The sequence below is a fragment of the Eublepharis macularius genome, chromosome 2 (assembly GCF_028583425.1).
Source record: "Eublepharis macularius isolate TG4126 chromosome 2, MPM_Emac_v1.0, whole genome shotgun sequence".
In the NCBI taxonomy this organism is placed as follows: Eukaryota; Metazoa; Chordata; class Lepidosauria; order Squamata; family Eublepharidae; genus Eublepharis; species Eublepharis macularius.
This window is the reverse complement of record NC_072791.1, coordinates 123550427-123575146: the sequence shown is the minus strand read 5'-3', so window position 1 is coordinate 123575146 and position 24720 is coordinate 123550427. Positions and strand designations below refer to the sequence as shown.

The 24720-nt window shown below is 41.6% G+C and overlaps 1 protein-coding gene across 2 annotated transcripts in view; it reads right to left on the bottom strand.

Moving 5' to 3' along the window:
- Positions 1 to 24720, bottom strand: part of STK33 (serine/threonine kinase 33) — a 198404-nt gene that overhangs the window by 107393 nt on the left and 66291 nt on the right. For both annotated transcript variants that reach the window (XM_054971719.1, XM_054971718.1), the window contains exon 3: positions 13588 to 13723. The gene's annotated coding sequence lies outside the window, so the exon portion shown is untranslated. The remainder of the gene's footprint in view (positions 1 to 13587; positions 13724 to 24720) is intronic.

Here is a 24720-nt window from a genome sequence, read left to right as displayed (position 1 = left end):
AGATCTTAGCACAATCTAAAAGTATCTAATAATAATATGTAGAAATGGTCCAGGAAGACTTATCTGGCTTCAGCCACTAGCTCTGCTCTCTCTGGGTGTTTTTGTGTCTTTGAAGCTCCAGGGATTCTTCAGCCCTTTTGTTAGATAGAGCAAAATAATTCCCCAGATAAAACCAGCACACACAGCTTGGAGTGTCCCTTATCAGTAAGGGACAGGTTTCAGGTTCTTTTTCGCAACCCTGCCTGGCTATACAGCCCAGAACACCGAACCAGATCAGGAGTTCACCTAAGTGAGCTACTAATCAGTCACCATGTTGGACTCCTCCAACTTGTAACAACCTTAAGAATAAACAAAAATCAAAACCCCATCTATATGAACACAAGAAGCCAAAGTGGCAGTGGACTTTAATAGAAGTAACTGCTAAACATGCATCATTCAAACCCAATAGGTAACGAAACATAAGCTGAAATAAACAAATTTCTGGGAAAACCCCCCAGAGTTTGGCCCATTCTGTAAACTGACACCCCTTAGCAGCATAGGATCTGCAAGCTGAGTAGGGTCATCAGCATCCCTTACCTCAGAAGCAGGGGATAGAAGGGGTCGCAAGGCAGGTGTGGGGCCCCAATTTAGGCTTCTCATGCACGCTTGCACTGCAGAGGCCACAGTAGCATCACTTCTTGTTTCAGACTGAAAGCTACAGGGTGTCTGCAGGGCAAAAATCAGCCTAGGACAGTATTTTCACCATGTTTGGGGCTGAGAACCCAAAGCTTCCAATTTTCCCCTGGACACTGGAGCACACACATTCCACCATGTACTCCACTAACTCCCAGCTTGCCCCCCTGCTCCCCCCTCTGCCTGCCAGCTAGGTGAGCGGAGCCAAGAGGCAAAAGGTAGGGACAGGATTTAGGTATTTACAGGAACGTAATAAAAATCTTGATAACCTGGAGGAAAAAACAGGGATTAATCTACAAGCCAAGCTTTAAGAAAAAGAGTGACAGACTGTGATACAATAGAGGACCTATATGTGTCACATCTTCCACATGGAGCAAATGAAAATAATTTTTTACATTTAATACCTGTAGAAGAAAAAACAAGTTGCCTGGTCCAAAAGGAAGCTATGACAATGCACCTGATCCCATCTTTCCTGAGTATGTTCACTAGTTAGGACAAAAGAGGGACAGGCAGAAAAGCATAAAATAGGCCCCATTTCCTTTTTTTTTTAGAAATTTTTATTAGGTGAGAATATTAATATACAACTTTCAAATAGCATCTCATTATCCTTCCCCCCACCCTTTCCCTCCCCCCTTTTCCAAGACTTCCAACAGCTTTCCAACCCTATAGCCTAATCTATTCCCAATCTGTCCCCTTTTTCTGTAACTCCTTATCTCATGTTTACTTACTCTTTTATTCAACTAAGCCCTATCTATTAACTTCAAAAATATTGTTATAAACTTAAAATCTATTATCTATTACTTTATATTAGCTCCACATATATTTAAATTTAAACTAACTAACAGTTGGATAAAATATCTACTTTAGTAATTCTAACAATATCTATTAACTCTAAGTCCACTTACATTTGGGCTAACAATTAGCTAATACTTCACTTCATATGGTAAAGACTATCTCTTCTAATAACAAATCCATTCTAATAATTTTCAAATTGCCATAATTCCCCCTTTACATCCCACTTCTTTTCTAAATATGTTTTCAATCTTCCCCAGTCCGTAAAAAATTCCGCTGGATTCTGATCTCTCAGCTTCCTTGTCATTTTATCCATTTCCGCCATGTACAGCAATTTATGCATCCAATCTTCAATAGTTGGTATTTCTTGCACCTTCCATTTTTGCGCATATAAAAGTCTTGCTGCCGTCGTCATATAAAATAGTAATGTTCGGTATTGAGTAGGAACATCTTCCATGCTTAAGTTCAATAGCAATAGTTCTGGGTTCTTCTTTATTTGAATCTGCAATATCTCATTTATTACTTCTATAATATCTCCCCAGAACTGTCTGGCTATTTCACACGTCCACCACATATGATACAATGATCCTTCATGCTTTTTACATTTCCAGCATTTATCTGACATGTTAGCATTTCCAAGCGCAATCTTCTTTGGCGTCAAATACCATCTATAGATCATTTTATAAACATTCTCTTTAATACTGGTACAAGTTGAAATCTTCAGTGTAGTTTTCCATAAATATTCCCATGACTCCATGGCTATTTCTTTATGACAATTGATTGCCCACTTCACCATCTGTACTTTGACCGTCTCATCCTCTGTATACCACTTCAAAAGTATTTTATAAATCTTAGATATCTTCTTTTTGCTTTCTTGTAGTATAGTCACTTCCAACTCTGAGTTTTCCCATTTAATTCCTTCTTTTGAACAATCCAAATTATAATAAAGGTCTCTGATCTGTCTATATTGGAACCATCCGTAACAAGAAGATAACTCTTCCTCCGATTTAATTCTTATCATTTTCTGTTCCATAATCAATATCTCTTTATATGGTAAACATTGTTCTTCATTGTAGATAGCTCTCGGATCAATCACTTCAAACGGTACCACCCAAGAGGGGATGCCTTCACCCAGATATTTTTTATATTTTTTCCAGGTCGTGAAGAGGCTCCTTCTGATATAATGATGCAAAAACATAGAATCAGCTTTTATTTTATCCTGCCACAAGTAGGCATGCCATCCGAACAGCTTCTTATAACCTTCCAATGTTAAGAGCTTACAATCTTTCAGTGACATCCACTCTTTTAACCAAACTAAACATATTGCTTCGTGGTATAGTCTAATTTTTGGCAACTGCAGTCCACCTCTTTCTTTAGCGTCACACAAAACTTTCATTTTTACTCGTGGTTTCTTGCCTGCCCACACAAAGTCATAGATCTTCCTCTGCCATTTTTCAAATTGTTTAGTGTCTCTAATAATTGGAATTGTTTGTAATAGAAACATGATCCGTGGTAACACATTCATTTTAACTGCCGCTATTCTTCCCAGCCATGATAGATTTAGTTTATTCCATTTAATCATATCTCTATCAATCTGTTGCCAAAGCTTTTCATAATTATTCTTAAATAAATCAATATTCTTCGCAGTATTGTCGAAGGCTTTCACGGCCGGAGAACGATGGTTGTTGTGAGTTTTCCGGGCTGTTGTGAGTTTTCCGGGCTGAGTGACACAGTGTCACTGTGACACTGAGAGATCTCTGTCTTTTGGTGCTACACCTCTGAAGATGCCAGCCACAGCTGCTGGCGAAACGTCAGGAACTACAATGCCAAGACCACGGAAATACAGCCCGGAAAACCCACAACAACCAATATTCTTGGCAGTTAACTCAATTCCAAGATATTTAACTTTATGTGTTACTTCACAATCGGTAATTTCCATTAATTCTTGCTGCTTTTGTTTAGTCATATTCTTACATAGTATCTTTGATTTCTTATTAACATAAAATCCAGCCAGATCTCCGAACTCTTTTATCTTATCAAGCAACTTTGGCATATTTTGTATTGGCTCTTCCACTATAAGCATCACATCATCTGCAAAAGCTCTAACCTTGTACGTAAATTCTTTAATCCTTATGCCTCTTATAGCCTCATCTTCTTATTTGAATCAATAACAATTCCAAAATCAAGATGAACAACAATGGAGATAATGGGCACCTCTGTCTTGTACCTTTTCTTATTTCCAATTTTTTTGTTAGCTCATCATTTACTACAATTGCCGCACATTGGTCTCTATATATTGCTTTTACTGCTTGAATAAAATCTTTCCCCATTTGCAACCTTTCCATTGTGGCAAACATAAAATTCCAGTTCAAATTGTCAAACGCTTTTTCTGCATCCACAAAGAAGAAACCAACTTCCCTTTCACAATGTTTGTCATAGTATTCTATAGCATTTACTACAGTTCTCAAATTGTCTCTGATTTGCCTATTTGGAAGGAACCCTGCTTGCTCTTCTGCAATAATCTCAACTAACCAGTCCTTTAATCTCTCCGCCAAAATTTTTGCAAAAATTTTGTAATCATTATTTAACAACGAAATAGGTCGATAATTCTTGACGTTACTCAAATCTTGATTTTCTTTTGGAATCAATGATATGTTGGCCTCATTCCAAGACTCTGGTATCTTTTGTCCTTTTAAAATTCCATTCATTACCTCTTTCAGAAAAGGTACCGGTTTGTTTTCCAATAATTTGTAGAATCTAGCTGTAATTCCATCCGGTCCTGGTGCGTTCCCTAACTTAGTCGACCAGATAGCCTCTTTTAGTTCCATTTCCATTATTTCTGCATTTAATTTTTCCTTCCATTTTTCTGATAGTATTGGTAAGTTGATCTTATTCAGATATTGGTCAATAGTATCCAAATCCACTTCTTTCCTTTGATACAACTTTGCATAATACTTAAAGAAGGCTCTACTTATGGCCAGTTGGTCTATTAATGTCTTACCATCTTCTTGAATCTTAGTTATTACATTTTTCTCCCTTTTCTTTTTCAATTGCCACGCTAAATATTTCCCAGGTTTATTCGCACCTTCAAATGATTTTGGTTCAATTTTTTCAATTCCCACTCTAATTCTTTATTGTTCATTACTCTCAACTGTTCTTGCAGAATTTTTATTTCTTGATACAACTTCTTCTTCCCAGGTCTTTTCTTTAATTGTAACTCCTTGGCCTTTATCTTTTCCATAATTTCTTGCCTTTTTTCTTCTTTTCACCTTTTGTCTCTTGTGTTTAAATCCATTAAAGTTCCTCTGATTACTGCTTTGTAGGTATCCCATACTTTGTCAGTCAAAACACCTTTATTTAGACTATATTGTATAAAGAATTTGGTCTCTCTTTGTAGTAGCATTATATTGTCTTCTGATTGCAGCAGGTCTTCATTTATCCTCCATCCTCGTCTTTTGGTGCCATTCCCAAATTTCCTCGTTACTGGATTGTGATCTGAGCCTACCTTAGGCATTACTTCCGCCTCCTTAGTCCATACCGCCATCTTTAGAGGCCCAGATCATATCAATTCTTGATAGTGTCAAGTGCCTCGCCGAGTAAAACGTATATTGTTTTATTTTAGGGTTACTTCTTCTCCAAATATCCTCCAAATTTTCCTGATCTTTAATTCCAAAAAAGGATTTTGGCAAAAGTCCTCTTTTTTTATGAGCGCCTTTTGTTTTTTTATCATCATCCAAATTTGTTACTCCATTAAAATCACCTGCCAGAATTATTTGAGCATATCTCAGTCCATCCAATTGGTTCTGTAAGTCTTTAAAAAAGTTCTCTTTAGCGCCATTCGGTGCATAAATCCCAATCAAAAGTATTTTCTTTGCGTTCCAAATTATTTCCACTGCTATATATCTAGCTTCTGGATCATTTAAAATCACTTTCGGTTGCAGCTCATCTTTAATATATAAAACAACTCCTCTTTTTTTCTGCTTTGACGCCGCTGCAAATTCTTTCCCCAATTTAGCGAATTTTAAATATTTCACATCCTGTTTCCTAATATGCGTCTCCTGCAAACAAATTATATTACAATGTTGTTTAGATAGCCAGTGGAAAGTAGCATTACATTTCAAAGGTGAATTTAGTCCGTTTACGTTCCAAGATATAATTTTGCACTCCATTATCAAATTTTAGATCTTTTGGGTAAGTCTTTTTCATAGTCCTTTATGAACATTTCCATCTCCTGTCCAGATCTGAGTGTTCTTCTGGTCTCACGAAACTCAAAACTCAATCCTTCTGGTATTTCCCATCTATATCTGATGTTCAATTCTTTCAACATTTGTACTAGTTCTCTGTATTTCTTCCTCTCCAACAAAACCCCCCTAGGAAGTTCCTTCATTATTCTCAATCTTTTTCCACCAATTTCCAGAGGGTTTTGAAATTGCTTACTCACAATCTCTTCTCTTGTTCTTTTCGTTGTAAATTGGACTATTATATCCGTTGGTAGGTTTTTTTGTGCTGCATATTTTGAGTTGATTCTGTATGTCACATCCAGAAAGGCTGCCACTTCCTCCGGTTCCTTATTCAAAAATTCTGCTAGTACTTCTGAAATCTGCTCTTGGGTTGATTTCCCTTCCACTTCCGGGACTCCGCGGAATCTGAGTTGTTTTTCCATATGCTTACATTCCGCCACGGCCATTCTCTTTCAAACCCTTGGTTTCTATCCTGTGATACAGCCAACTTGTCAGTTTCACTGTTTTAACTTTCTGCTGTGTCGATTGTAATTCTTTCTTGACCTCATCAATATTTTTAACCACCTCCACCATCTCTGATTTAAAAGTCTCTTTGAGCTCCTTAATGTCTTTCACAATCTCTTGCATCATATCTTTGATCTCCTTATTCCCCTCTGCGACTTTTTTATCAAGACTGTCCAGCGCCATTTGCCATTCTTTCTTCGACATTGTGGGGCTTGCCTTACCTCGCTCCCACGAGTCCACTCTTTTTCTTAACTCCGTGGCGTGGCTGATTTACTTTCCTCACCTTAAGCGTCAAATTTTAACAAAGTCTTTTAAAAATTTGCGATCTTAGCATCCAAAATGTCGGGTGTCTTTTCTCTGTGGTTTTTACTTGAAGTTTATGCCCTTTCCCTTATCCAAAATGTCCTACTTCCACCCAATTTGAGGTCAAGCTCTTTCCCTTCTTCAAAATGGCGCATGTCCTCTTCCGGTTCCTCAGAGGCCGCTTCCAGCCAGTCTTTCTATTGCACTGACGCACTTCTGGTTTTTCTTCTCGACACAGCGTTTCTCGCGATGTTTCAATTTTCTCACACTTTGCTATCTCTTACAAGCTGCAGGTATGTAAACAATAATCTATTTTCCGCGTTAGCTCCTCTCTAAAAAATTCTTTTTTCTCAGTTACTTTGCTGGAATATTCACAGTAAGTTATTAAGTCTTTTGCAATTTTTGTCTTCTAATTTGATTCAGTTTCTTTTACCATTTTTCTTCTCACATAAAGAGATAGCAATCTTTACCTTATTAAATCTTCTTTATGGGTTGTAATCGCTGTTTCAGTAGTTACGATAGTCCAGTATTCCCAGTTTAGTGCTGAAGCTTGGGTACGGAGGTCTTAAGCCAAAAACTTGACTCCAGAGCTGCTGCAGAGATCTTTGCCACCCGTCTACGAGCGGGGTCTCAAGGCTGGGTGGGTTATCATTGCGTAGATCCCCCCCCCATAGCCAAGACTCTCACACTCTCGGGGTCTTGAGCGTACTTGCCTGTTCTCCGCCTGAGAACAGGGGGCTATGGGCAGTTAGCACCCCACTAGCCCTCACAAACAGCAGCACGGACAGCCCAGCTCCCTGAGCTGCTTCAGCCCTCCATGAACTCCAAGCTGGAAGTCCCAAATAGGCCCCATTTCCAAAACAACTGAGAAGCGTCCCCAAGGAACCTGGGCCTAGGGCTGCCTGTCCCCCAGTGAGAGTGGGGAACCCCTGCTTCCAGCCTCTTCCCCCCCCCCACCACACACCTGGCTGGGGAATCGGCCCGGGAGGCAAAAAACCTCCCAGGCCAGCACACAGTGGGCATGCTCCCCACAGATGCAATGACATCACTTCCTGGAGTGATGTCATTGCACCCAGTGGTGGGCATTCCCCTGACCTTCACAGATAGCCAACTGTAGAGGATGGGAGCATGCGTGCCATCAGGCGCAATGACATCACTCCCAGAAAAGATGTCATTATGCTGCACTGGAAGCGCATGCATATGAGCAATCAAAAAAGGTGAGTGCCAAGTCTCCCCTCCCACAAAGAGGGTAAGGGGATCTGGCAACCCTACCTAGGCTTAATGGTGTGTCATGAGCCAGCCAGCCACCTCCTCCTCCAAGTATAAGGAAATGGAAGAGTCAGGCCCTCTACCAGAGGAATCCCTGTCTGAGCAGCTGGATACAGAGGTACAACCAGCAAAAGAAACATCAGGAAATGAAGGTTGCTCATTCTGGCAAGACCCAAAAGAAATAGAACAGATACCTGAGTGTTAGTCACCACCAGTGTCTCCTGAACCATCTGACTGCAGGAGATGCTGGGAGCATTTGAAAACTCAGGTGAGACAAAGAAGCACCTGGTTAATTGTGCAGCAATGATCAGCCCTTGCTCCTGAACCAGAATCATTACAGGTGTAGGAATGATAAGCCAGTAAGAAGTAACACTTGTGATTCAGAGATGAGTCAGTTAATTAGGCAGATAAAAGGAACACGCTGGGCAGGGTGTGTTGTAGAAGCAACCTTATTCTCTATTCCTGCTTTGAGCTGATTCACTCAGCAACCAGAAGATTACCTTGCTTGCTGTCCTGCATTTTGTCTTGCTAACCTGTGCTTGTTTTTCAGCTAGAAGCCCACTCCCTGTCTGCTGCCCTGGCTCCTTAGCTTTTAACCCTGAACTCCAAACCATCCTGCCCCTCCCCTTGCTTTTCAGATGGAACCTTTGGCTTCCTGGCTCTGTATTGGTTTATGATGTTGCTCTTGTCTATTGCCCTGGCTGTTTCTGATTACATTTGTGCACTCTGGAACTCCTGGGTACAGGGAAAGTGTAACGCTCTGCCCTGGATGTGACAATTGTTTGGATTGTGTTGTGCATTCTGGAGGCTTGTGTGCCATAAGCACCAGACTTGCTCTTAAGTGTAACATGCTGCTCTAGAAGAGTACTGAGCAGGTTCATAGCCACAGTGGGGCATACAGGTGTAATCCCCCCCACAAATGTGCCCTGCCTCACCAATCAGTGTTCCTTACCTGTATGTGCAGGGCTGCTAAGAGATGAAGAAAACTCCCTTAGCCCATCAGCTCCTGAGGGCCCTGAGACCTGGATAAATCATGCATTCAGAGATTCCTTTTAATTTTTTGGTGCAGTTCTGCATGCAGCCACTGGGGGTGCAGAACCCCAAGAAGCAAACAGCTTCCTGGTAGCCAGTATCTTTGCTGACTTTTTTTTTGCAGCAGTTTTTCAAAAAGAAAGCCCATGGCTGTGATGCTGAAGCAAACATGGGCTCATCAACCTTCCCTGTATGCCTTAATTCTCTCCTCTCCTCTCTCCTCTAATTCTCTCTGCATTTGTATATCCCTGGCTGGGGAGTTAAAACATATAACTACAGAACAGAAAATCTTTGTTCATATGTATGTGTGTATTTCCTAAGAATATATCAAATCAGCAAAAGAGTGACCCCCCCATCCCAGACATAACACTTTGTATGCACTGTGATATGTTGTGAATGTGGAATATTGAATGCCTCAGTTCCAGTTTACATTCAGGCAACAATATGTTATCTTAACTACGTGACCATAATTTCTGTTTGTGGTTGACATGAAGTCACTCTATGAGCTTTATGGCACAGTGTAATTTTCCATGCAATTTAGTACTGCACCCTAAAATTGTCAGCTTCCTCTTCTTCTTAAGGTAAGTCTCTAGGCCTTAAGCAAATGAAAGTAGTTTTGCCAGTACATATATGGACTACTAATAACAAAGCCCACTGTGGGGAAAAATACAACAGGCTCTAGAAAGGGGAGGGTGGGCAGGCGAGCATTCCCACCTCCTCCGTGACTGATCCCAGCTGGGTGAGGGGGGGCCTTGCCACATGCTCTGCACCTGATACCGGCCAGGTAAAGGAGGGTGGGCATTGCCACATGCTCCGTGCCTGATCCCAGCTGGGTGAAGGCGGGGGCGGGAATTGCCGCCTGCTCCAATCCTAATCCCAGCTGGTTGAAGTTGGGGGGCAGGCATTGCCACCTCCTCCGCACCTGATCCCAGCCTGGGCTTCCCACCACAGTGTGCTTTTGGAGGGATGGGCTGCCTCTTCTGAGCTTCCCTCCACAGCAGTGCCCTCTGGCACCAAGGTAGGAAGTGAGTTGTTTGGAACACGATTAGCCTTTTATATATCAGGCTAGAGAAGCTGAAGGGGGAGGGGGAAGTCAAGTAGAATTTCCTTTCCCCAGTCCAGCTGCAGAATTATGGAATACCCATTGATGTAGCCCAGTGAGCTATGACTGAGGAGGCCCAGGTTGAATCTTGTGTCTGCTACTGGCCATCTGCAACCTTCTGCTGGCCTAGCTTATTGGGCTTTTGTAAGAATTATAACTCTGAGCACTGAAAATTCTGTATAAATGTTAAATGTATACATTACATGTAAATATGATTTTTCTAATAAACCTGAAACATTGTTTTGTATGATACACCACTTGACTTATTTATTCAGAAAAATTAACATGGCTTTTCTGCACAAACATACAATGGGTTACCCTCCCACTGTGCTCATTTGCCCCTCTAACAAAAAATTTCTGGCTACAGGCCTGGTACTGAAGATACTTCTGATCAGTGCAGGCAGCAAACCGGTCCACTAATGGGAACCTCCAAAGGTTGAAAATAGGTGTCTTGCAAAGTACCTTTGCTTACAGGTAGATGGTGCAGGCTGTGTGATGCCCAAGGACTTAACTGTTATCTTGGTTTTTTTCATCCTGTCCAAAGCCTCACCTGTTTGAGTACTAAATAGGTGTTAGATAAGTGACTTAGGTAAGTCCATGCATGGAATAATGAAAAAATTCTGCTGAATAATGAAAAAGTTCTGCTGAGAGTATCTGTTCTGGAGTTGTGAATGCTGGCCACATGGATGGCTTAGAAAACACAGTTGTTCATAACCATCCAATTCCAAGTCCTGGCAGCCTCTGCAGATAGGGAACTTGTGCCACCCTGCTTGTTGACAAAGAACACTGCTGCTCTATTGTCTGTAGCTAGTAGAACTGTCTTGCTATGTCGAGCAACAACATCAATAGTGTTATAGGTCCTATTCCCATCTTTATGCCACGTACCACTTTTCCTACTTGTCTCAAGTTCAAAGCTACCATGCTAGGTCCAAGGGGAAGCAGGCACAAGCCTCACCCAAGAATCAGACTTCTAAGTCATTCTTGTGACTTGCCCACACCCCTGCTAGTTGTAGGATCTGCCTTAACTGCTTCTTCAATTATTTGGAAAAATGGAATCCATCTCTAGCTATTCATGAGTGCTTTCTATAGTTACTTCCTGGAGTTAAAATACCATCTGTGTTTCGTGGCATCCTGTTTTAAAGCTGTTCAGACCCCTCCAGAGTTAGAATTGGAAGTGGTGGAGGGTGGAAAAGGTGCTAGATATTTAGATAAGAAAGGGAGAGGAAAAAGCCCTATTTTGGATCTGAGACTCAAACAAATGTTTAAAGGTTGTCTTTGCCTTGCACTTCTTTGGTGGTTGTTCTGACATCCTTCACAGAATTGAAGGCTCTCTCAGAACTATCTTGGATGTTGAATTCAACAGCAAACCTGTCAGCACTTTTTTTTAGTCTCTGAAGAGAGATGGTGAGTTTGGATGTTTGAGGCAAAACAACCTCATAATGACCAACAAAAAACTTCCCAGAGGGAATGCTAGAAGCAGAAGATGTCCAAATTCCACAGTGGCAAAGACAGAACTGTCTTCTGGCCCTCCCTAGCCTCATAACAGCTTCGGCAGAAAACACCAGTGCCAGGCAGGGGAGGGGTGAGCGTTCTTCTAGCTACTGAAAGCTATGGAAAACAACAGAAATAACCTCCTCAGCCAGCTTGTGCATGGCACTATCCCAGTGTGGAACTGGACATCACAACGATGAACAAAATTTACTTCAATTTGGATTATAATCTGAAGCAGAAAATAACTCCTTCCCCCTTTCCTCCCTCTCATGTACCTGGTTGTTATTGTAGTTGCAACAGCAGCAGCAAATAACAAAGGAGAGAGGTCTCTCTATCCCTCCACACATTGACCTAAGCAGCAAGAGACTTGGGAAGTGTAGTTATCACTGAACTAAAATGCCACTCATAATTAAGGAGTCAAAGCAGCATCTACTCAGGTACTTGTTTTGATTAATTAAACTACTTTATTTATAATCTGCGGGGTCCCATCCCAAGTAGTTTACATTGTTGTCCTCTGTTCCATTTTATCTTCACAACAATCCTGTGAGTGAGGTTAAACTGAGAGTATGAGACTGCCCCAAAGTCACTCAGCAAGCTTCCATGGCAGACTGGGGAGTTGAACCTGGGTCTCCCACATCCTAGTCTGACACTCTAACCACTGTACTATGCTGGCTCTCATCAAACCAAACAAGAAAAAAGCTACTAAAGGACTAGCACAAATAGCTTGATTCTAAAAAGTATGATCAGTTTGTTTAGTCTTAATTTTTATCTTTCACATCCACAATAGCATACATTAACTTTCAAAGGCTTGTTATCAGGAAAAGGAATGAATGCTCTCATTTAATACTGAAACAGCACGTCATACTATACAACAAGGTAAGTTAAGGCAAGAAGGCAGCAAGCCTAGGAACCGTCCTATGAGAGGCAACAGCTCAGATGCAGGCAAGTGAAAAACAAAGCAGGCTCCCAGGGCTAAGGGGAATGGCTGCTAGCACTAGTTTAGTTGGGATTAAGAGCCTACTCTGGAGTAAAGCCATCTAAGGAACAGGCTAAGAAAGCAGGACATGAGTATGGCAAGAAGGAAGCAGTTAAAAGGCAGAAACAGGAAAAAACAAGGAGAGAAGGGCTACTAGTTTGTTAGGATCAGTAGGATGCCTAGGCAGCCTGGGGTCTCCACAGCCTTAGGAAACTGGACCTGCCCATGCACAAGGAAGAAGGCATTCCTAGCACAAAAAAGAGAGAAATGCAAGTTGCTGTGACCAGGACAGTGGAGGTACAGTTGGCTAATACCTAACCCTCCAGTAAGGAGGCAACAGCAAAGAACAGTGACTAAAGGACTTAAGAGGAAATCTGAGGTCAGACCCAGAGCACGGTTCTGAAATAACAATGAAGAGGACAAATGGTGCTGAGTAGGTAAATCTTCTTGTCTTAACATGGCTAATAAGACAAGAAGCTGATGTTTCAAAATATATGCTTAGAAAGAGATTCCTCTCTCCTCTTATCTTCTAGTGCCCAGTTATCATTGTAAAGGAGGAAGGAACATGGGATTCCTCTCAGGGGAGGTATCCCTCATCCTGGAGGTGTCATACAGCATCACAAAAATAAGAACAATAAAATAGGAACAATAATTCCCCAGCTCCTGAACTGATGGTTAGTTCCAGCTCCTAGAATGGCTGCCTGTGACCCCTGTGCTTTTCTGCGCAGCATGCCAGGTGCTGAACGGGATAGTATCTAAGAAAAAATCTTCATCAATTGTTTCTGCTCTTCTTGTGTGACCCTCTTCAGAAAAGTAAGGCTCATGGTTACACAGGAGACGGCCTTAGCAACTGTGCTCTCCAAGCTTTGATATTCTTTCTCCATGTGAATGAAACTGAACCTAGTACTTCTATTTTTTACTCATTGGCTCAATTGCAGTTGTAATTTTACCTCTAAATTTTACTACTGTTACTCTGTTTTCTATTGTCAAGTTTTACATTTTGATTGGCTGGCTTGAATGTTTAATGGCTTGAGTTTCATTTTAAGCACTGATATTTATTTTATTTTTCCTTCTTAGTTATGCTTTGGATTCTGCCTTGAGTAATTCTGCAGAACAGCAGAATAATAAATACAGCAAATGAATAAACAATTTTTTAAACTAAATATTTAATATCTGAAGCAACATTAAAGAGCAATATAACTTACTTTATAAATTGAGGCCCAAAATGAAATGGATATCACTGTCATGGAAAGGAGCCAGGAACAACACTGGACAGAGAGAAATCACCAAATTTTTGAAATCACTGTCTAGATTCAGTCTTCCTAGTGTTCATAAGCAAATCTAAAAAGGTAAAGAAATCACAAGAAAAAAACAAGCAAGATAGACAGACGTATTTTTTTAAGAGACTGCATGAATTGATCAGACGTGGAACCCAGTGAATGAACAGTCTTGCCACTGCGGTACAAGATTGGACTAGACAGCTTTTAGATCTTCTCTCATTGTTTCATATACAAGACTATTTAACATAAACCATTGTTTGGCAGATATTACAATACTGCATTCCTTCAAAACATAATCAATTGACTACATTCTGCACATATGTTTATTCACAGCTTCTCCACCCATTCGATTGCTACCGTTGAAGTTCTCTCCCTCTTCACTGGCTTCCACATGCTCTCTCTCCTTTTGGAGTTCAACAACACCCAAGATTTCTTTAAAGAGGATGCACATTTCAATTAATGAAGGAGGCAGCATGAGGTCTGTGAAACTGACAGCCTCTTTTCCTGCTGCCTGTTTTACAGACCCCGCGCTGGAACCAGCAGGTGTGTGTGTGTCTGTGAAACTGACAGCCCATTTCTCCTGTTGCCCGGGCTGTCAGTTTTACAGACCCCACATTGGTTCCAGCGCGGGGTCTGTGAAACTGACAGCCTGGGCAGCAGGAGAAAGGGGCTGTCAGTTTCACAGACCCCATGGCTGAACCCAGCACGGGGTTCAGCCCATCAGCTGAAACTGGCACAGGGTCTGTGAAACTGATAGCCCAGTTCTCCTGCTGCCCAGGCAGCAGAAGAAAGGGGCTGTCTGTTTCAAAAGCCCCGCACCAGCTTCAGCAGCCGGTGCAGGGTGGTTGAAACGCCATGAACCATGAACTGGGAAAAGGTCTGTGTACAGTTCTGGTCGCCACACCTTAAAAAAGATATCATAGCACTGGAAAAAGTACAGAGAAGGGCAACTAAAATGATTAAAGGGTTGGAACACTTTCCCTATGAGGAAAGATTGAGGCGCTTGGGGCTCTTTAGCCTGGAGAAAAGACGACTGAGGGGAGACATGATAGAGGTTTACAAGATAATGCACGGGTTAGAGAAGGTCGAGAAAGATGTGTTTTTCTCCCTTTCTCACAATACAAGAACTCGTGGGCACTCTATGAAATTATTGAGCAGTCGGGTTAGAACAGATAGAAGAAAATACTACTTTACACAAAGGGTGATAAACACATGGAATTCGTTGCCACAGGAGGTGGTGGCAGCTACAAGCATTGCCAGCTTCAAGAGGGGACTGGACAAATATATGGAGCAGAGGTCCATCAGTGGCTATTAGCCACAGGAGATAGATGGTATTCTCTTTGTGGGGAGGTGGTGCTCTGTTGTCTTGGTGCTGGAAGGCAGTGGGAGGGCTTCTGGTGTCCTGGCCTCACTGACAGTCCTTTAGATGGCACTGGATTTCTAGCCACTGTGTGTGACAGAATGTTGGACTGGATGGGCCACTGGCCTGATCCAACATGGCTTTGCTTATGTTCTTATGGTCAGAAGTTCGTGGTTCGAGGTTCCGTGGAATGCTACAAACCATGAATCATATGGTTCATTTTTTGTTTTGGTTCGTGCCCGTGTCTATTCAGCAAAAAATTATGTTTGGGGTATGTTGGACACTACAACATCTTTTTACTAAAGATTTAAGCACAGTGTCTAATGGCTGATGGTGTAATTCACAAACTGCATCTCTTAAACATATCCTTTGGACATGTTTAGTCACTCAAGCCTTTGGGGAGGAAGTTATTAGTCATATTAATTTGGTGTTAGAAAACTCATTTATTTTAGAGGATGTTAATGTGCTGTTAAACTACCTGCCTGCCTCTTAGCATCTAACCAATGGTCAATGGAAATTGACGCTCCATTCCCTTATAGCTGCTAAAAGACTTATACATCAACACTGGAAAGACAAAAACCCATTTCCTGTAAATCACTGCATTAAAGACCTTATAAACTTATCAACATGTGAACATATTGCATATTGAAGGTAATTGTGTATGGACTTATTTTTGTAAAGATATTTGGAAATCTTTTATAGATACCTATGTATAGATTTGCTAATAGTGTTTTTGTGCCAGCACTGTTTTCTTTTTTTCTTTTCTCCTGTTTGTTTTTTCTGGGGAAAAAAATCTGTTTTGCACTAATATCTTAAAAAAAGAAAAAGACATGCTCTCCCTCCTTTTCTTACTACCAGATTCATATAAACTAACTGACTGTACTCAAAGATTTGAATCCAACCTCCCCTTTTCATCAACTGTAATAAGAGTTGTAAAGTATGCATTGAGAAACTCTGAGCTTTAGCTAATCATAAACTTGTAAAGGCACACTACCTTGTTCATACTCTACCCACCCATCAATACAGGTGACCCAGACACAGGAACTAGAAGCAACACTGATTTAAACACATATGTACAGAACTACACCAAATTTTCTCCCTCAAATATTTTCCAGGCACAATGGGCATTGGTGTGTGAAATGCACCATGAAAAAAAGTCTGCTTCCATGTCTTTGCAGGTCTTTTTAAATTTATGTAGTTATTGTGTTCCTTGCCCAGCTGCAGTACTTCAGCACTATTATTTAACTTTAGTAGTCTTCTTTCTATCTTCTTATGCAAAACTTAGTGGATCATATTTTGGACTGGATTTAGGGAAGGGCCATGACGCAGTGGTAGAACATTTGCTTAGCATGCAGAAAGTCCCAGGTTCCATCAGTGGCATCTCCAGTTAAAAGAATCAGATAGCAGTTGATGTGAAAGAACTCCCCTGAAACCTTGGAGTGTCACTGCCAGTCAGACTAGAGAAAAGTGAACTTGAAAGACCAATGATCTGATTCAGTACAAGGCAGCTTCATGTCTTTATGAGTCCACATGTTCGTAACTGCATCTCTGGGAAAAAATAAAGCCACACTGCCCTCTCTGAATTCAGCTATGGTCATGGCAGAAAAATATGCCATGTAGTATGTAAAGTAAACATCTAAATGCATATTCCAACAAACATACACATACATAAGTCTTTCAATGTATATTCCAAGTGTATTTTGGCTGATTCTTTGGTTGATGCTTTGTTTTACAGCACCCTAACCAACAGTGGAAAACCACATCTAAGGGACTCTATGAAAACATTGAAATATAGATGAATCAGAAATATAAATGATTTTTATATAATATTTTTGTGGTTTAAAGTGACCTAGTGTATATAATAACAATAAATATAAAATTTACAATCTCATACAAAAATACAAATTCATAACAGTATTCATTTAAAAGGCAAATGGCCATGTAACAGACCAACATCATATCATATCAATATCTCATGTTCTGAAAAAGTTCTTTGTTTATAGGAGCGAATCCCTGGACAATGACAGTAAGTATACCCAACGTTATTTCCAAACAGTAATAGACATAATCTTGTTTTCTTTTTTCTTATGCAGGTAAAGTAAAGTCGATAGAAAACATCAAGGAACCAAAAACTCAACAAGGGACTGGTTATCAAAAATGCTTGTTTCTGAAGTATCACTTCATCAGGGGTCAATAGACATTGCCACCATGCATCAAGACTGGCATGTGATTGCTTCTAGCAACAGCTGGGTGCACCCTCTAAATGGCCGTGCTATGCTATATACTATATAAGAATCATATTTCTAATTTATCTATGTTTCAGTGTTTTCATAGAATCATTTAGATGTGGTTTTCCACTGTTGGTTAGGTTGCTGATACTAAGGGTGCTTCTGTTTTTTGTCACAGCTACACTTACAATTTTGAAAGCCTATGAGGTGGCAGTGAAAGCAGCAAAGAGGGATTTGTTTGCTGCTTCCATTGCATCCGCTAGCTCACGCCCGGCTCAATTATTTCAAACAGTTCGGTCCCTGAGAGAGGGAGACCACCAAATTCTTAATTCAACTATTGGCTGCGAGGCTTTTGCGAGCTATTTTGCGGGTAAAATCTTGTCCCTTCGCCGTGGCCTGCCATCCACTGTTGATACAGTAAGGGAACTGGAGACCCCTTGGCCGTCTTCTGGGTCCGTATTAGACCATTTCAGCCTGCTCTCTCAGGACGATGTTGACAGGATCCTGCAGGGGATGATGCCAACCACCTGTCCTCTGGACCCCTGCCCATCCTGGCTGGTGAAGGCCAGCTCAGAGGGGCTACGGGACCATCTGGAGGCCATTGTTAACATCTCCCTGAGCTCTGGGGTTTTTCCAGGAGTGTTAAAGGAGGCGGTAGTGCGGCCCCTCCTGAAAAAACCATCTTTGGACCCCACCGACCCGTCCAGTTACTGCCCAGTGTCGAACCTCCCGTTCCTGGGCAAGGTGATTGAGCGGGCGGTGGTGGTACAACTGCAGGAATTCCTGAATGATGCTCTAGTCCTGGACCCATTCCAGTCTGGCTTCCGTCCTGGCCATGGGACGGAGACAGCCTTGGTTGCCCTCACAGATGACCTTCGCAGGCATCTGGATCGAGGCGGGTCAGCGCTGCTTGTGTTACTTGATCTCACAGCAGCGTTTGACACGGTTGACTATGATTTGTTGGCCAGCCGCCTTGCCGACGTGGGGATTAGGGGGACAGTCTTACAGTGGCTGGTCTCCTTTCTCCAGGGTTGGGGACAGAGGGTGGCGCTCGGGGGAGATCTATCGGCCCATCACCCTTTGGTGTGCGGGGTTCCCCAAGGGGCGATACTCTCCCCAATGTTATTTAACATCTATATGCGCCCCCTCGCCCAGTTGGTGCGGAGGTTTGGGCTGGGTTGTCATCAATACGCGGATGACACCCAACTTTTTCTGTTGATGGACGGCCGGCCAGACACGGCCCCAGACAATCTGGCCAGAGCTTTGGAGGCTGTGACGGCATGGTTGAAACAGAGCAGGCTGAAATTGAACCCAGTGAAGACGGAGGTCCTGCAGCTGGGACGGGGGCTGCCAGATGTTGGGATCCAGCTCCCTGCCCTGGATGGGACACCACTGGCAACTTTGCCAGTGGTAAAGAGTCTGGGTGTGTTCCTGGATGCCTCCCTATCGATGGAGGCCTAGGTCACGGCGGTTGCCAAGTCTGCATTTTTCCATCTTCGTCAGATCAGGCAACTTGCCCCCTACCTGACGCCCCAGGACCTGGCTACAGTGATCCATGCAACGGTCACCTCCAGGCTAGATTACTGTAACTCACTCTATGCTGGGCTACCCCTGGGCCTGATCCGGAAACTACAACTGGTCCAGAATGCGGCGGCACGGGTCCTGACTGGTATACCTTACCAGTCACACATCACACCTGTCCTGCGCCAGCTGCACTGGCTTCCAGTTGAATTCCGAATCAAGTTCAAAGTGTTGGTTCTTACCTTTAAAGCCCTGAGTGGGTTGGGACCGGCATATCTTCGGGACCGCCTCTCCCTGTACGTTCCCCGGAGATCGCTCCGATCAGCGAATAAATATTTACTTGTGGTCCCCGGCCCTAAGGAAGCCCGCCTGGCTTCAACCAGGGCCAGGGCTTTTTCAGTCCTGGCCCCAGCCTGGTGGAACGCTCTGTCAATGGAAACCCGGGCCCAGCGGGACATATTATCGTTCCGCCGGGCCTGTAAGACAGAGCTGTTCCGCCAGGCGTTTGGTGATTGAAGGGGGCGGTGCCATGTCGGCCTCCCACCTTTGGGGTGGGGAAGGTTCTCCCCACCACTGCACCTTGTTAATTTGTTTTATTATTTGTATATTGATTTTAGTTTTTGTTTTTATCAATTTTAACTGTTCACCGCCCAGAGCCCCTGGGATGGGCGGTATATAAATTGAATAAATAAATAATAAATAAATAATAATTTTGAACCTCTTTCCCAACCAACCCTCCCCCCCCAAAAGGAATGCTTCCCATGGTGCATGAAAATGTTGATAGAACTTATACTCGAGGATAGATATGTGTTGGATGTCCAAAACTACATTAATGAATTGAAACAAAGTAGAGATAGAACTGAAAATTTATGCAGATCATAACTCCCTGCTGATAGAGTGGCAAGAAGAATGCAAGAATAGAAGATGGAGGCTGAATGATAACATTATTACAAGACGATATTTTTAAGAAGTGCAAGAAAGAGAAGAGTTTTTCAGACTGAACTGCACTAATGATGTCTCCATTACCACAGTATGGGAAGCAAGTAAAGTTTTTATGAGAGGAAACCTGATAGCCTTGACATCAAAAAAAAGGAAGGAGAAAACAAAGCAGATAAATGAAATTGTAGCTAAAATTCAACATTTGGAAGAACAGCATAAAAAATCACTTAAGAAGACAGTATTAATTGAAATTAAGCAATTAAGGAATCAACTGAACTTTTTGCAAGTTGAAGAAATGCAGAAGTTAAGCTTTATGAAGCAGAAATATTTTGAACATGCAAACAAACCAGGTCGTTCTCTGGCCTATCTTTTAAGAAAAGAAACTGAGAGAAGAAGGATCACAGCAGTGAAAAAGCAAGATGGAATCACCCATGCAGAAAAAGAAATACATACATTATTTACATCCTATTTTTCAGAATTATATAAAAAAGAATCTCTCATGGAACAAGGACTTAACGATTATATTAAAGAAATGATACTCTCAAAGTTTAAGTTAGAAGACAAAGAAGTGCTGAATCGTAATATAACAATACGAGAGATCTCACAAATAATAAAAAGTTTGAAAAAAGATAAAGCACCTGGTCTGGACAGACTAACAGCTACGTATTACAAATGCTTTGAAGAAGAGCTGGCCCTGACACTTCAAAAAGTGATGAATAAAACAAGTGAAGATAGGATTTTACCTGAATCGTGGCAAGAGGCACATATAACACTGATTCCTAAAGAAGGAGACGACCCGATGTTGCCACAATGATACAGACCAATCTCACTGCTGAATGTGGAATACAAATTATTTACCTCCATTTTAGCAGAAAGACTAAGAAAAAGCATAATGAACATAATACATCCCAATCAGACGGGCTTCATACCGAAGAGATATATGAAAGAAAACAATCAATTTGTAATTGAAGCAATGGAACTAGTGGAGAAAAAAGGACATAAGTTTGCATTTGTCTTTCTGGATGCTGAAAAAGCATTTGATAATCTCTCTTGGACTTTTTTGCAAAAATAATACAACATTTATGCATTGGCCCTAAGTTTGAAAATTGGATCAACGGAATTTATGCAAAGCAAAAAGCGAAGATTTTAATTAATGGAGTATTGACAGAAGAATTGCAAATAGAAAAAGGTACTAGACAAGGATGCCCATTGTCACTACAACTATTAATATTGCCAATGGAAATTCTTGCTTCTAAGATAAAGCAAGACCCCAATATCAAAGATTTAAAAGTGGACGATGAAGAATTCAAACTGAAATGCTACACAGATGACGTGGTTTTGACGATTCTGAACCTGCAGGAGACAATACAAGATGTGATGGAACAGCTTATGAAGTTCGGTAAATATTTAGGATTCAAAATTAACAAGAAAAAAACAAAAATTATCAATAAATTTTTAACAATGCATGAGGAAGAAAAAATCCAGAAAGTATCAGGATGTGAGATAGCAGCAAACACAGTGAAATATTTGGGCATTTATCTAACAAGACATAAAGACACTTTGTACAGAGATAATTATGAGACATTGGCCGATTCCGCACGGCTTACCTGAAGCCGGGACATTGCGGGACGTTGTGGAACATGCCAGCAAAAACGCGAAAGATTGTGTTTTCTCGCATGAGTTTTGCACGACATCACGCAAAACTCGCGTGAGAAAACACGATCTTTTGCGTTTTTGCTGGCATGTTCCGCAATGCCCTGCAATGTCCCGGCTTCAGGTAAGCCGTGCGGAATCGGCCCTTGTGGAGGAGAATTCAAAAAGACTTGGAAAGTTGGTCCAAATTAAATTTGTCTTGGTGTTATGCACAAACTTGTGCCTTAGGTGTCCCTCTCGCCAATCACAATAAGAGACACACACCACAGAGTCCTGTAGAATGAAGCAATATATGATTGTTTAATTAAACAATGGAGGAGTAATTTACACAGGAGTAGATGGTCTCCTTGTGTCCAAAGCTCATCAAAGCTACAATAGAAGTGCAAAGCAATTAATACCTTCAGGTTAATTATAATATTAGTTATCTTATTGGCTCGCAGAATGCAGAGGTCCCCCATTGGCATAGAAAGAGGACCTCCTGTCTTGACACAAGTGTCTAGGGTTACTTTGATTGGAAGAAGCAAACTTAGATCAGTGCATAATTGGAGAAATTGCAAGATTGCAATTTTCTTATCTGTCCTTGGGCCTGTTCCTCTCGGAAGAACATCTGTGGGTGGAAAGGAATGTTCCCCCACTTGTGCAGTTTCTCTTTTTCCCAGCCTGGAGAGAGATGCTGCTAAAATTGGCTGACCTAGTTTGCTACATTAATCAGTTCTTACAAAGAGCTCTTTTGTATTAAATCCTATTAGAATCATATAGAATAATATAACATGCGTGTGACATTTCTACAGGTGCCTCTCTACATCATGTTGCAAGCAGTATATTGTTTAGTTCTCAGTTCTTACAGAGTTTTAACATGTTTAACGTACATTCTTCTTTTTGGTCCTCTGTTCCAACTGTCATATTTTTCCAGGTTGCATTACAAATACTACAATGGCTCCTGAGCATAGAAAAAGTGCATATAATACTGAAAGGCACAGAAGTGGAATATAAAATCCCTTTCTTCAAATCCATATTCCTCATTGGATTGGAATAATTTCGGCGATTAAAATGAACGTTTTACCGAAAATCAATTTTTTGTTTCAAATGTTACCAATTAGCATAAAAGATAAGACACTGAAGGATTGGCAAAAACAAATTAATCAATTCATCTGGAACAATAAAAAATCAAGAGTAAGATTCAAGGTATTACAAGATGAAATTTCCAGAGGCGGGTTGGCAGTCCCAAATATCAAATTATATTAAGAAGCAGCTGGTCTAGTTTGGATTAGAGACTGGATAAGAAATCCCAAAGATAGACTAATACAACTAGAAGCAGTGGACCTGACATATGGACTACACAACCTCCTTTGGGTGGCAAAAAGATCAAGAAAGAAACAAGAAAGTCATGTTATAAGAGACAGCCTCATTCAAATGTGGGATTTAGTTAGAAGAAGAATAAGCCCGTTGATATTGCCACTATTTTCACCAATTGATGCTTTTTGTGATAAGAATCAGAGAAAAGATAATGATTTTATAATGTGCCAAGACATGACAAACCCTCAAGGAAAGATAAAATCATGGCAAGAAATTCAAGACGAAGGGAAAAAAATACAATGGCTGATATATTTTCAGGCAGTTTCCAGAATGCAAGAAGCCCTGAAGGAACTCAGAGGACATCTCTTACCAATTTTGAGAAAATAATCATGCAGAAAAAAGAACATATCTTGGGTCTAATATATAAACTTTCATTCCAATATGATACTGAAACAGAACAAGCTAAAATGTGCATGATAAAGTGGATGCAAAATTTTGGAGAAGCAATAACATTTTGACTGTGAGAGAATCTTTGGACAAAGGGCATAAAATTTATGGAAAGTCAAACATTAAGGGAGAACTGGTACAAGATGTTCTTCAGATGGTACGTTACACCAAAAGACATGGAGAAAATGGACAAGAATTATGTGGGGTTATGTTGGAAATGTAAAGAAGTAGACGGTTCCTTTTATCACATGTGGTGGACTTGCCACAAAAGCAAACGTTTCTGAAAAGAAATACATGCTGAGATGCAAAAGATTTTAAAATTTGAGTTCTCCATGAATCCACAAACTATGCTGTTGGGAAAACTACCAGAAAATGTAGACATAAAATTACACGAACTATTTAGATATTTACTGACAGCGGCAAGGATGGTATTTGCAACCAGATAGAAGGAAGAAGAATGCCCAACTAGGGAAATCTGGAAAGATAAGATGGCAGAATACAATGTGATGAAAAACTGACAAGCTATTTAAACAGAAGACCAATGAGAGAATTTGAAGAAAAATGGGGGAATTATTTTACTCACAAAGCATAAAAAGCATTAAATGTTTTAGTTTTAGAAATCTGAATAAGATAGTACACTGATATATTGTTATAGATTGAATATAAGGTTAGGATCTGATAAGGTAGAAAATGGTTAAATATTATTGATGAGGTAGAACGCAAGATACGGAAACTTTGGCATAATAGTTAAGATAAATAGAATTGATCTGTATAGAAGCATTAGACCATATTAAGATATAGCAGTAAGAATGTACATGGAGACCGCTCGTTTTGACCTTTACAACCCAATCCTAAGGGGGGGGAAGTGCACAGGGAGAGAACCAAGGCTTACATGGGCGTAAGTGGCTCTTACGTGGGCGTAAATGCCCTTCCGCCGGCAGTGGCACGAGGCGTGCTACTGCCACTGGGCCGCCGCCAGCGAGAATGCCTGGCAGGCGGGCGGAGAAGCAATCCAGGGCCCTATGCCGGTGCAGGAGGGGGCAGGGTGGAGGGCAGGGCCGGAGTTAGTTCATTCCCTAAGCCCCACCAGGCACGGGAACACCCACAGTGGCGCAAAAGAACTATGCCACAGAAAAATGTGGTGTAGCCCATAGAGGCCTATTGCTGGGGAAAACTCAGCCCTCTCGCCAAGCTCCCAGCCCCGCCCACGTGGTCTGAAGGAGCATAGGATGGGAACTACCACTGGGGGGGCAATCGGCATCCACTTCTGGGGCGGACGAGCCCCCCTCCCCGCACCCAATCCCCTGCTCACGCAGCCTTCAAAATGTCTGGCTCTGCGGTTCATGACCTCAGGTAAGTGAACACACAGCCAAAGGCTCTGCTCCTTGGACTTCTGCCATAGGTACTTTGAGCACGAGGTGGGAGGGTACGCACGGTGGTGGGCACTGAGTGCACTTTGGGGACTTTGCAAGAAAATTGGGAGAACTTTGCACTCGTTCAAGGGAAGAAGGGCAAAGTCCAGGCTGTCTGGCTAACTAACAATAGCCACTCATGTTTCCTTGCAGGTTATCTGACTCTGAAGTTCCATCTCAGTAAGGAGCGAGGTAGCACTTA